Here is an 11329-nt window from a genome sequence, read left to right as displayed (position 1 = left end):
CAGCATTGGTGATGCAGGGATGAATGAGGTGCCCACATCTCTCTCCAAGGACTCACAGTCCAGGGAGGGGGACCCAAGGATACGATCATAATACAATCTGATAGGTGCTAAAGAGAAATGGATTGACTGATTAATTGATATTCTGCCTTGTTCCGTGAAAGATTTAAGATTTAAAGATATGTAGATTAAGACTCTGGGACGTGTATCACTGTGCAACTATCTTGCGATTGTATTGTTGGGGTCATAGGCCCGGAGCATATCCTTATGGATGGGAGTGGGGTTTTCACAAAAGGAAATGAAAATGTCCATTGTCAGTCTTCTAAGAAAGATGTCATTCGCACAACAGGAAATGAGGACTTTGGCAGGCGGGCGTTGGGTGGGGGTGAGGAAAGACTTTCTGTCTGTGGTTTGAAGGGCAGTATGTTCTGGATTCTGAGGTATTGCACCAGTCCCCAGAACATCCCTAGAGGAGGTGGGGTGGGGGAGAGGGCAGAAGGTGAGCTCATGGGAGCAGGCCAAGAGGAAGGCTACCAGCCTGACCCAGCAGGTCTGGGTCTATGCCGTCCTCTCTAAGGTACTTTCTTCTCTTATGACAAGGTGACAATTAATAGTCCAAACTCGCACACCCTTGAGAGGAAAAGGGGAGCCATTAATAAATATGCTTGTGCAGGAACTGATGGCAGCATGTAGCCACGTGACCATGTAACCACTCATCACTAATCCTTTGGTAAAGTGTCTTTTTTTTTTTTTACTGTTTATTTATTTTTGAGAGAGAGAGAGAGAGAGAGACAGAGAGAGACAGAGAGAGACAGAGAGAGAGAGAGAGAGAGTGCACAAGCCAGGGATGGGCAGAGAAAGAGGGGGACTGAGGATCCAAAGTGGGCTCTGTGAGATCGTGACCTGGGCTGAAGTCGGACGCTTAACCGACTTAGCCACCCTGTTGCCCCGTAAGTGTCGTTAAAAGTTATAGATCGATCTCTGCCATCCGGGGCTGGTGCTCATGCTAGAGGCCATGAAAATATCTGAATTCTGAAAGAAATTGTTATTGATTCCAAAATGCAAAGCACAACCAAACTTTGTCGAAGATAAAAAAGAATAGGTGTTTAATGTCTATAGAATGCCAGGTCAACTTTGTTCCTTCCTAGATTCATAAGAACTGCTTTACATTTGAAATCTGCTTGCAGATTTAATTCTTCCTTTTTCTCAAGAATCCTCAAGAATGACTGCTGAGAAATCATAGCCAAACATACATCAGCTACGCATAGCCAAATAATGGCAAGAGTCAAATTATAAATATTTTTTTTCAAAATATTTTTGCAGCAAGAAATTATGCTAACTGAAGTATATGGGTAACTTTTATAATATGGGGATTTTCATATGGGGTGGGACCTTCAAAAGTCAGAGGATCCAGAATCAATGAAAGTCTTTAAAAGGCCCCGTACCCAAGCACGGCCGCTGTGGCACACAGAGGCATCATTCAGACCATGGTCTACATGCATGGCACCAGGGACTTGTGCAGTGCACAGCCTACATAGCTGTATGAGGTGACCCTGGTCATAGGGTCAGGCAGAGTGCTCTTCCAGTGTCCAAAGAGGGGGTGGCAGTGGGTGGGACAGTTCCCAGGGAGGACAGTTGTGCCCAGGAAGCAGTGTGGCGACGAGATAAGGAAGACAGAGCTGAAAATACTCAGCAAATTAGAGCTACATCTTCGTTCTCTGTTTGCTCACAGTCCAGCAGGGAGGCAGCCCTGCACACAGACTACTGGGGTCAGAGGTTGGCACCGTGACAAGGGCTATAGCAGTGGCCGGAGAGAGTGCGAAGGGGGGGGACATGGGGGGCGGCAGAAGAAGGTAATCCCAAATGAAGGGACTTGGAAGCTGCATAAATAAGGGTTGATTCACATCGAGCCGTGCAACACAGCAAGGATTTATTCAGGCAGAGAGCCAGCCGTGGCAAGCTCAGGATATAGGGCACACTGGGGCTCCCCGGGGGGTTCCGCCAGCCTGTTCTTCTGGCCCTTTCCTTGCCAAAAGATGTCAGCCATCAGGTGCTGTTAAATCCCAGCTGGACAAAACCCGCTGGACAGGAGAGCGGGGTGTGACTTGGCTGCAGGCAAAGGTGTTCAGATGGGCTCAACCTCTCCTCTGACACCGGCCCCCGTCTTGGCAGAACGTGCAGCTGCAGGGGAGTATCCTGGAACTGCCTCTTCCTTCCACTCTATTCCGGGGCCTCTGGACCAAAGATGATTTTTTTTTCTCCCTTTTTACCATAAAGCAGGCTCCTTATATACTGTAAATCTGTAAAACTGCTCCCGGTGGGGGAAGAAGTGTACGGGTGACCTTTAGAACCTATCCAAGGAGGACTGACCTTTGAGTGCAGAATTGCCCAGCCGGCTTCAGAATCGGACACGGCCAGCCCCTCATCTGAGGGCTAAGGAAGCGATTACCCCCTCCTACCAACAGGGAAGCTAAGACAAAGAAGATAACTGCCCTGTCCAGGGTCGCCCGACGATCACTGGCACCAGCATCCCAGCCTCCGTCCGTCAGGCACAGCGGCAGAGGTGACAGTTGAGCTAGACTTCAACATGGAAAGGATTTGAGCATGCGACGATGGGAAGGGGAAGATGTTAAAAGGGCTAAGGGGCCGGGGCACCTGGGTGGCTCAGTCGGTTAAGCGTCCGACTCCTGGATTTGGCTCAGGTCCTGATGTCGTGGTTCCGTGAGTTCGAGCCCTGTGTCGGATGCTCTCTCCCTCTCTCTCTGCCCCTCCAGGGTACCACTCGCATGTTGAGCGCCTGCGGCCGCGTGCCTTATTCGCTAAGTGCTTTCTATGCACAGTCACGCTCCGTTCGTGTCCCAATGCTAAAGGTAAGGCCATTACTATGACCATTTTACAGGCACAGAAACTGAGGCCCAGACAGGGCGACGATCTGGCCCACAGTCCCGCTCTGCCTTCCATCCTGGGAGTTGGTCCTGACAAGCTCCTGCTTCATTGAGAAAAGCCTTGCCCTCCCCCCACGATTCCACATGCCCAGATCAATCGCTCCCCCCGGCTTGCCACGGAGGCCCGTGTCGCCACTAGATCAGTTTTAAGGTTTTCAATAATTCTGTGAAGAGACAGAGCAGCATAAAGCAAAGCTAAAAATATCATTTTTCTGTAGCTGTCATAACAACATTTGGGCTAATTGATTCTCAATAGAATAATGACATCCAGTGTGTAGTGAGAAATATTCATGAAGAGATCTGTGAAACCCTCGAGGTGCCGGGCCGCACTGGCAGCCCAGGACAACTCAGGATGGCGTCCACGTAGACGGCACCAGGCCGGGCCGGGTGAGCGAGGCCTGACCGCCAGCCAGCCAGCCAGCCAACGCCGCAGCCCCCGGGCCTGAGTTCGGACATCAAAGCACTTTAGTCACTGAGGATTGTGGCTCCCAGCCCCAGGCTGCTTTAATCACAGAAAGGTGATGAAAAGATTAGAGGGTATGATTTATGGAGAGAGATTAGCATCAGAGGAGTGGAGGGGGAGAAGAGCGAACTCTCTTAAAGTAGTTGAGATAACAAAGGCTGAGGAGGGAGGGGGGAAGGTGCGGAGGCGGCTGCGGGGCTGGAGTCCTGAGTGGGTGACGTGGGGATGGGCAGGAGGGGGGGGGGACGCACCTCTGGGTCAAGGCCGCTCAGCCCCCCGTCTGCAGACCTGCTCCTGGACGCCTCTGGGTGGCTCGGACTTGGGCGCACTCCCGCAAAACTGCCTCTGCAGGGCTTCTTTCGCAGGGCCTCCCCCAGAAGGAGAGCCAGGTTCGGGGTCTTTGGGGTGGCGTCCGGGTGGCCGCGTCCCCGCCTAGTGGGATGATGGCCTTCCGGGCTAGCTGCTGTGCCACCCGGTGGCGGCGGGCACGGGTTCCACAGAGACAGGCGCCGTTTGTGGGGTGCAGGCGTGCACGTGTCTGTGGGCTGGGGCGTGGGCCACTCACATTTGTCAAGCGCCTGATGGGTGCCATATATAGTTTTAAGGACCTGACCTGCAGGAGCTCATTTCATCCTCACGGCAGCCTTGTGAGGAAGGGTTCCCGCTTTTCCCCTTTCTAGGGGAAACTGAGGCTGAAAGAGTTTCAGCAACACTTCCCAGCCACACAGTTAAGGCAGAGCTGGGATCGGGGCCTGGGCCTGGGGGTCAAGCCCCAAAGCCCACACGGTGCTGGAGAAGAGGGGGCAGCGGGGAGGGGTGTGGGCAGGAGAGGGTGCTCTGGTGTGGGAGGGACACGCCTGCTGAGTACCCCGAGCTGCGTACCCCTGTGGGGAGCTCAGTGTGCAGCAGGGATGGTGGGCGATGTTGTGTTCCAGTGCGTCTGTGTCTGAGGAGGGCCATGCGGGGGGCACACACCATCCCTCATTGAGGGTGTGGGATCCATTCCACACCTGCATTTCCCCAAGTTCCGGGGGCCACTTGGTGATAATGTGGACCCTCAACTATCACAGCCGTGAATTCACTCATGCTCCCGCCCGCAGAATGTCTGCCCATCCACAGCCTCACCCCGTTATTTCTGGAAGCCTGCTGGGGTGTCTTGTGTGAGCTCAGTGACTCTTCTCTGATGTTCTGACCCCCTAAACTCCTCCGCGAATGTCTGCAGCCTGGAGCTGGTCAAGGGGACACGTCACCCTGCCTCTGCCACTGGACACCCCAAGACCTCCAAGGTTCACCCCCGGGAAGTGGCTCTGAGTGCGCAGGCCCAGAAGCTCACTAGACCACGCGCTCCGGGAGGGCAGGGCTGCGTTTCCTGTTCACCACTCAATCCTCAGCACCAAGCACAGGCCCGGGGACATAGTAGCTGCTCAATAAAGAGCTATCTTAGATTCACTGGAGATGCCAGTGCTCTAGCCTATGTCACCTTTCGTAACCCAGGTGACTGAAAACACGGCTTCTTCACCTTCAATCCCTCTGCTGTTCACCCACTCCTCAGTGGGTCTTAGACACCAGGCGTGCCAAGGACCCCAGACAATAACTCATTTCTCATTCCCTTAGCCAAAACCTCACGGAAATCAGCTCCTTCCACACTTGGCCACCAATCCACTGGCCTAGTTAACAACGGCTAATAATTAATGGGTAACATTTTTAAAGTCTGGTTAAGTGCCAGACCCTGTGCTAAGCCATTAGCGTGAATTATCTCCTTTTATTGCAAAGTAGCCCCGGGTATTTTACTGCATTTTACAGGTGAGGAATCAGGGGCTCAGAGATGGTGGGTAACTTTCCCAGAGACACACAGCGGGTGAATAAATGCAGAAGCTGGGAGGGAGATCCCAGAAGTCTGACTGTGAACCTTGCTTTGAAGCGTGTGTGGCATGCCCTTCACACTGGTCTGGATCCCAGCTAAATGTGGTCTGCGACCTCAGCCGCACGTATCAGTGACTTCGTGTCAGCTGGTCTTTGATATCAGCATCGCGTTCCTCATCTTACAGGTGAAGAAACTGAGCCCTGAGCAGCTAAGCAGCAGGCAGCCAAGAGGCAGGCTAGGGTTTGAACGTGGGTCTGCCAGCTCCAAAGCCTCGTTCCTTCATTCCTTGTGCTGTGCCCTCCCTCTGGGGACTGGGACAGTCCCTGGTCACAGGGAGGTGGGTGGGAAGAGGGAGCAAGGAGGAGACCCAGCCGGTAGTGTGTGCTCCAGAGCTGGGCACCAGGGTCCTGGAAGATAAAGAAATCCCAGCGCTCGCAAGAGACCTGGGCGGAAGGGGTAGGTAGGGACTGGCATCTGTAAAGGGGCATTCGGAGTTGCTGCCACTCACGTCACGGGTGTGTTTTGGGTTCCAGCCCCTCAGCAGGGAGCCCCTCAAATGATTTTCCAGCCGTGCCCTCCCTTGTGGCAAGAGAGTTACCAGCACACTGTCCACTGACCCCTCCTTGGTCTGGGAGGGGTGGGACTCCTCATAATGACTAAATGGTCATCATGAACGGCATGGCTTCCTTCTCCAGAGGTAACATGGGATTAAATAGAGAAGGAAGAAAAAAATAGGTTTTGGCTGGCACAAATCCAGGCCCTGCTGTTTATCAGCCGCGTGTGACCGTGGGCCAGACACATTCTTTTTTGAGCCTCAGTTTCTTTATGCGTAAAATGGGGATATTAATGCTTGCCCTTCCTACCGGCAGGGTGAGGCTTCTGTTCCCGTTGCCAGGGCGAATGTGCTACTCACGCAAGGTGCATCAGAACGGGAGGGGTCTGGTAGGGAAGGTGGGAGGAGCTGGGGAGTAGGGAAGCCATGGAGAGACTTACCCCAAAGGCATCTAATCTACGGGGTCAGGTCAAAATGGAAATCCTCACTCCAGCCTGTCCTGAATCCCTGAGTATAGCACCTCCGTATCAACAGAGATGTTTTCATTTCACAAGATGAGCCTTTTTTTTTTTTTTTGTAGTTCATTCATTCATATATCTATTCTTTAAATCAATGTTTATTGATAAGGGATGTATGGGAGACTTTGGACCCTCAGAGGTGGAAGGGGCAAGGACCCAAATATGCCTCAAGGACTTTATGGCATAAGTGGGGAGATAAGACATATGGTTTCCGTAGCTGGGCCACCACTTCCAGCCGAGGCAATCAGGGAGCGCCTCCTGGAAGGAGTGGCATTTGGAATACAGAAGTAGCTTTGAAAGATGTAAACACTGTAACTCAGGGGATGAGCCTTCTAGGGAGATTGCATTTCATGTATTTGAATTCAGCCATGTATATGCACACAGCATAGCGGTAACAACAACAAAGAGTGTGTATGGAGTTGAAAGTAGGGGTCCTGACCCCCATTTCACTCAAGGAGCTATGCTCCAGAGCTGGGGAGATGGGAGATGGATCCTGCTGTTTCCCCAGTGGCTTTCAGGTTCTCTGCGCCTCTTTTCCTGTGAGTATCACCCTGAGGGTGATTTTCGTGTTTAAAGACATGCATCTTTCGTGTAATGCGGTCCCTCAAATCAAGCCAATAACCTCATCTGGTGCTTAACCCAAAGACAAGTGATTTGTTCCAATGCTGAAGGAAGCCTGGCTGTGCTGGGCTTGCTGAAAGATGACATATTGGTCTCCCTCCTAAGGGATTTGTAAGAGTAATTTTGACCATGCCTGGTTTTTCCCTTTATATGCCGACTTTAAACACCATCTCTACATCACACAGACTACTGTCGTGGGAGCCATGCGGCCAAGGCGTGGAAGTGGGGACAGCGAGACCCGCAAGGAGCGTAATTAGAGGGCTCCACGACTGTGAAGGGCCCCTCAGATTCCAAGAGCTCGTGCGTCGGCTGTGATCTTTGGGATCCTCATTAGAAATTCTCTCCAGAGCCCGGGGCATATGCTTTTGCTCGTCTTTAATAATGGCAAATCTTCATGCTTTGAGGTTGGATTTGATTTCGGGAAACAACCACAAGAGGCATTTGGAGCCCAGCCTGGTGGAAGAACAAGCTGGAAAATGTGCTTCTTCTGGTTAAATGGGAGGTGTGACTCCAGTTGGCACACGGGGCTGCCAAGTTCAGGTAGAAGCCAGAGCGGGAAGCTCCAGGGGGAAGCTCTGGAGTTGCTGCAGGGAACGCCGGGCTGGGGGCAGGCGGAAAGGGAATTCTGTCAGCCTTGGCTTGGCCATGTTGGGTACCCCACCAACGTGATGGGGCTTTGGCCCCCTCCCGCAGCTCAGTCATAGACTCGGTGTTATGAGTGGCTTAGGGCCATTTGCAGGGTGTCTGGGCCCAGTGGAAACCAGCAAGAGTACTCTGAAGGCAGAGTCTACAAAACCACGATGGGGGAGGGGGCGGGCAGGGGGAACCCCCAAGCCTCTCTGAGCTGACTCTGGCACGCTGCAAGGCCTCGGGGTCACCCCATGAGGGGGACTCTCTGGACCCTGTCAGCCCATTAGCCAGAGGCTGGCCAGAGGACAACTTGAAGACCTGTCACCCCAGGCCTTCAGACGGCAGCCCAATTGCCAGATGCTGCCCAGGGTTCCGCTGCCCGGGATGAAGGATCCTCGGCAGCCCCAGGGATCTGCCTCAATGTCCCTGCAAGTTTTTCATGGCCCCGGGCAGTGACGGGAGGCACTGGGTCCGACAGGGATTTGGCTCACCTGCTCCTCCCTCCCTCCGCTCTGCCTCCGCCATCTGGGGCTACTGGCTTCATTCCATGGTGACCTTTCCGTGCCCACACCCCACACCTGCAAGACGACGGGCCTTCTTTTCTGGGTGACTCCATCCCTGACTCCAAAGGCACTGCCCAAAGACCTACTCCAAAAATTTGGGGCATGTCCTGAGCTTGCACGGGGAGCTTTCTTTGAGGGGACGGCGCATGTTCGTTCGAGTGTTTGTGATACGGTCACCCCCAAACAGTCTGCAAACGGTGGCTCATCTGGGCCTCTGTCCTAAGAGGCTGACACCCTAGGCTCCAGGCTCCAAAGATGAAGCGTAGAGTGGTGCTCCCGAGGGGGAAGCAGACCGGAGGCTAATACCGCGTGTGTGCACACTCCCACACACCACGCGCCCCCACGGATATGCTCCCACGCCCCCCTGGCACTCTGCACTCCAGCCCACTTCCTCACACATGCACGCTCAAACTGCACAGAGGCACAGACCCACCCACTCCCAAATATCTCTACACCCACACAGCTACTCATGCCTCTCTCCGACACAGACGCAATTAACCATGTGCTATCCGCTGCACGCTTGAGGGACACTGGGACGAGCGGAGCCATCGGAGAGCATCTTCTAAACGCCCCTCTCCCCACAGGGGCTTGTAGACAAAATGACATAGGAGAAAAAGTACATTCTCACAGTCTGATGAGCGGGGCTCAAGGGACGGAACCGCCACACGTGAGCCACGCAAATCGCTTCTCAATGCCTTACTCTCCATATCTGTAAAGTGGGCATGATAATAATCCCTCTCACACAAGGCTGTGGTGAGGACGGTATGAGTTAACGGAAGAAAATGCTTTGCTTTGTACGCGGCAAAGTACCCGAAATGGTCATCACCAGAACCGCCAGTGTTAACTTCCCGCCGAGAAACGAGCCATATTCACATGAAATGGACCTTCCTCAGCCAGCCTGTCCGAAGTAGGGTGGCCATTCAAGTCCCTCTCAGGGGGTGGGGGTGGTGGAGCCATTTGTCCTCGCCACCTGAGTGGCCATTTGACCGTGTCCTCCCCCAGCCTCTGGCTCAGGTGGTTTGGCGCCCTGACCTGGGAGATCCGAGATGTGTGCTGGAGGTGGAACTGGTCAGTGAGGACCCAGAAATGGCCAGACGATTCCCAAAAGAACTTTACATAATCAATGCAGCATCTATTACAAAACATCTATATGCAAAGATGACTCTTGCCCCAGCAGATGAAAAAGTGGCTATTGGCAAATCCCTGACAAATGTTTCTGGGATGTGAGGGCTTTGGGGAAGGTAAAGAGGGGAACGGAAGGGGGAGATCCACAGCCCTTTCAGCGTGCAAGAAAGGGTGGGGGTCAGGGTCTGGTGGGCCAGGGGCAAGAGGATCTGTGGGGGGGCCGGGAGAGCAGCTGAAGCGGGATGGCTACTACCCAGGCTCCCAGGAAGGTGACCTGAGGTCACCGATGGCTGGAAGGACATGCACTTGAATGATGCGTAGATTATGCTGGAGAGGAGTGGACATAGGCCATGGACTTCCTGTAACTACTCGAGAAGCAAACAGTTCCAATAAAACAGTTGGGGTAAGGAGAAGGGCCGGGGTGGGGTGATGCACACCGAGTGGTGGGGAGGCTCAAAGAGAAAAACAGTTCTGCCTTCCAATGACGGGAACTTTCTAAAGGGGAGTGAGCAGATGAGCTTGGGAAGCAGGACCCAGGTGTCTGCTTTTGAAGGAGAGCGTAGGAGAGATGGGCCCCCGGAGGTAGGACCCTCCCCCCTCCCAGTTTCCAGTCCTTCCAGGACAGACTGAGGTCCCCGGGCGGGAGGGCCGTGCCTGAGTTTCACAGTGAGCAAGCTGGGGCGGCAGAGTCCTCAGGACAGATGAGGTACACGGTGGGTGCATCTGTCCACACTGAAATCGTGTGGCAAGGTGTGTATAGATACGTGCATTTTTTCAAGAAACACCTAAGCTTTCATCGTATTTTCAAAGGGTTTTAGGACTTCGGACGCGTGGGAAAGTATCATGAAAGGCCAGAATGCTGAGCTCTGCCGCTCTCTGGGTGCCTCCGGGCAAGTTACCAGCCCACCACGCCTCACTTTCCGCATCTGTAAAATGGCAGTGGTAAATTCCCCACTCCATCGGGCCGTCGAGAGGATTCATTAAGTAAAATCATGCCAAGTGTGGAGCAAAGTGGCACACGTACAGCAAGTCCGGAGACAGTAGCTGTTATGATTTACATCACTGTAATAATTAGATTATTATCTTGAAGATAAGGCAAAAAAAAAAAGAAAGAAAAAGAAAAAGAAGAAAGCGAGCACGTCTTGCTTGCACTTGGGCGCAGTGTCTGGTGGTGGGGGCGAGCCTCGAGTCCGGCCGGGCCTGGCCTGCCCATTCCCGGAGGGCGCAGAGCCAGGGCCGGCTGGCAGGAGGGTGGGGAGGCCGCCCCACACCCGCGGGTGGTTTGTATGCAGCGGCTGTTGTGAGAGTGTGTCCCGGGGAGGGGAGGGCCGCTCCGTAAGACTGATTTGTTGCCGCTGAACCTCATTAATCAAATCTTACCGGAGAGAGCCTCCTGCAGCTGCTGGCAGGTCAGCGTCGGGGAGATAAGTGATGAAGCCAGACCCAGCGAGGGGGAGAGACGAGGCGGCCATAAGTCTTGATGGTGGCAGGTTCGGAAGCACGAGCCCGGAGCAGGCGCGTCCTCGGCGCCGGGGCCAATCTCCGAGTCAGGACAAAGTTCTTCCTCCCAAGGGGAGGCTCTGGGGAAATGGGGAGCGGGGATAACACGAGTCTCAAGAAGTCCGGAGGGGGGGTGTCAATGCATTTTGGGGACAACTGAGTCACAGATGCCCCGGGGCATCACCAGGGTCACGGGCCTTCAGGCCACTGGACTCCCCCACACACAGACACCCCTGCACACCCACAGCCCTGGCCGCAGCCCGGCTGACCTAGCAGGGCTCAAATGCAACACTTTTGGTGTCGGCTTCGCCCGCTGCTGCTCAGTGGGACAAGTCACGTCACTGCTCTGAACCTCGGTGTCCTTCCCGGTAACAACAACGAGAACAAGAACGGAACTGAGAACTCTGTGCCAGGTACAGTCTGCTTTACTTAAGCCTCGTTAACGATCACGTGATGCAGATGCTGTGACCTTCCCGTTTTACAGAACAGGAAACTGAGGCCAAGGGCGCACAAAGCTGCCGAGGCACTTTTTGTCACTCTGCCAGGACCA

The sequence above is a fragment of the Lynx canadensis genome, chromosome C1 (genome assembly GCF_007474595.2).
Source record: "Lynx canadensis isolate LIC74 chromosome C1, mLynCan4.pri.v2, whole genome shotgun sequence".
Lineage (NCBI taxonomy): Eukaryota > Metazoa > Chordata > Mammalia > Carnivora > Felidae > Lynx > Lynx canadensis.
This window is presented reverse-complemented; position numbering follows the sequence as displayed.